The sequence below is a fragment of the Sinocyclocheilus grahami genome, unplaced genomic scaffold, assembly GCF_001515645.1.
Source record: "Sinocyclocheilus grahami isolate Dianchi unplaced genomic scaffold, SAMN03320097.WGS_v1.1 scaffold1088.1, whole genome shotgun sequence".
NCBI classification, from domain to species: Eukaryota; Metazoa; Chordata; class Actinopteri; order Cypriniformes; family Cyprinidae; genus Sinocyclocheilus; species Sinocyclocheilus grahami.
The window spans coordinates 476,995-479,678 of NW_015506267.1; the positions used below are offsets into that span (position 1 = coordinate 476,995).

The following is a 2,684-nucleotide window of genomic DNA, read 5'->3' on the forward strand; positions in this document are numbered from 1 at the left end:
AATAGCAAAACAAACTTGTAGCCAATCAGCAATAAGGGGCGTGTCTACTCATGATGTGGAGGAGAGAGCTTTCAGTGCACAGGACGGACATTAGCCGAGCCGAGCGACATTAAGATAGAGATGGCGGATAAAAAACAAAAGAGGAAAATGTCTGCGTAACGATAAGGCAAGAAGTAGGACCCGTGTAAATATCGGATCAGCTTTTCAGCGCTGGAGAGAACTCAAGGAGCGGAGGCCTGCGATCGGACGCCGAGGTTGTTTTGTTTCTTCTCGATAGGTGAGTAACACCGTGTCTACAACAGCTAAAGTCTGCCTACACTGGACGCGATCAAACGACCGTTGAAAACCATTTGCAATTTGTGTCAGCACGTCATAAATAGAACGCAGCAACAGTTTTCTGTGTCGTGCCGTGCCGCATCCAGTGTAGACCATAGATATGTATATATACTGTATCTATGGTGTAGACAGCATCACTGATTATAATGAGTTCTATAGTATTTTGTCGCACTGCGTCACTCGCCTCCGATGTAGATACGGTGTAACATTGGTTTTGCTTTGTTTCACAGAACTAATCGTTGCCTGGGTTGCTACGTATGTGTGGGGCGGAGCTATCAGAATAGGGGCAAGACCCTTTTGGACGCGATCAAACGACCGTTGAAAACCATTTGCAATTTGTGTCAGCACGTCATAAATAGAACGCAGCAACAGTTTTCTGTGTCGTGCCGTGCCGCATCCAGTGTAGACCATAGATATGTATATATACTGTATCTATGGTGTAGACAGCATCACTGATTATAATGAGTTCTATAGTATTTTGTCGCGCTGCGTCACTCGCCTCCGATGTAGATTGGTTTTGCTTTGTTTCACAGAACTAATCGTTGCCTGGGTTGCTACGTATGTGTGGGGCGGAGCTATCAGAATAGGGGCAAGACCCTTTTGAGGTAGGGGCGTGTTTGTTTTGGTGATTTCAAATATCATCATTGGCTACCAGAAATCACGTACTCTGCCTTTAAGTCAAAAACGCTGCTTTCTCTGCTCACATTGATCTGCATTGTGTTTGCTGTTTTGTGCTGTCAGAAGGAAATCTATCTCTGGCCTCTTGTAGTGAAACCTGATGTGGAGGGTTTTGTAAATACGCAGCACAGATCCATCAGTAGCTCCTCTTCTCAGCATGACTCAGATTGATTTAGTGACTCTTAAGATATACAGCCATGGACGCATTTCTTTATATCATACTAATGGATGCAAAGAAACAGCAAGAGGAGAAAGTGCTGTTTATTTCAGCTTTTAAACTGTTTCTCTCTGCGGGTCACCGGCAGGTAAAGCTTTTTCTAAGCGAACAGGCCTTGAGCAAACAAACAGCTTTAAAGAATGATGGTTAAGTCATGTTCAAGTAGCCATGAACAAGTGCTGCAGTTGCCATGTGTAAATTCAGAATGAAATACACACTACTTAGTATGCAGTATGTACTGTGCATAAGACAGTAATTTGTTTCTTCATGGGAACAGATTTGGAGAAATGTAGTATTCCATCACTTGCTCAGCAATGGATCCTCTGCAGTGAATGGGTGCCGTCAGAATGAGAGCCCAAACAGCTGATACAAACATCACAACATAATTCAGAACGTTCATTCAGAGTTATCTGGTCTTTAATAAGGTTGTCAAGATGTTTGCAAAAAAAACATTTATACATCATTCATGGAATGATTTTTTCCCTGAAACATTTTATTTGGACATTCGTCTAATGTTTTTTTTTTTTAAATGATACTTGTTTCAGAAAGTTCAGAGAACATTCAAAAGTAACATTTCCATGTTTATAAAATGATAAAATGACATTTTCAATTCACATAACCAAGAAAAACGTGGATGTTTTGAACGCTGAATCTGAAATAGCGTTTTATAACTTATTGGGAACGTTAAAAAACATTCTTAGAACATATTTTGTTAGCTGGGAGCCTCTTTGACCTGAAAACCCATATTTAGTGTCCAAAAAAGAAATTGTTCTGATGGTTCGTGGATGGTACAGATAAAAAAAAAAAGTTAAATGAAACTAATAACAATCCGTGTTACTTGTGCATACTTACTATAGTAACATAAATGTAAAATTAAAGGAAGGCCAAAAAACTTCCCATACGTTTTGTTGTTGACGTCAAAGGCAGTGTTGCAATCAAACCAATATTTTAGAGCACATGCATCTAAACAAGGCATAAATGGACAGTTTGCATGACATAAAAGTACAAACGCTAAAAGAATATATGACAGAATATGTTAAATAAAAGTTCACTTGCAACAAAGAAGTTGCTGTAAATTTTGTCTGCCAAGAGCTTGAACCCTTTTTTTTTTTTTTAAGTTTAACTCTATAAATCATCTCTGCCAATGTTTATCCATTTAGAAAATTGAATTTTATAATGAAGTTCATGTCTAATGTAAAATCTGAGTAAACACAACCAGCTGAGAACCTTCAAAGATCCTTCATTTTTATAACAGATTATTGTACTTTATGGACTTTATGTACTTTATGCTGTTCATACAGGCAAAAAAACGCATATGTGGAGTGATCAGAACCGTCTTCACTAGAATATTATAGTCCGTGCAGATGATGATGCAGACGACCGAGAGAGAGAGAGAGAGCGAGAGCGAGAGAGAGAGAGAGAGAGAGAGAGAGAGAGAGAGAGAGAGCGAGAG

General features: G+C 39.3%; 1 protein-coding gene across 1 annotated transcript in view; it reads right to left on the reverse strand.

Moving 5' to 3' along the window:
* The window catches only part of ehmt2 (euchromatic histone-lysine N-methyltransferase 2), a 46,792-nt gene that overhangs the window by 43,018 nt on the left and 1,090 nt on the right, over positions 1 to 2,684 (reverse strand). Inside the window, exon 2 of the mRNA XM_016252122.1 lies at positions 59 to 68. The gene's annotated coding sequence lies outside the window, so the exon portion shown is untranslated. The remainder of the gene's footprint in view (positions 1 to 58; positions 69 to 2,684) is intronic.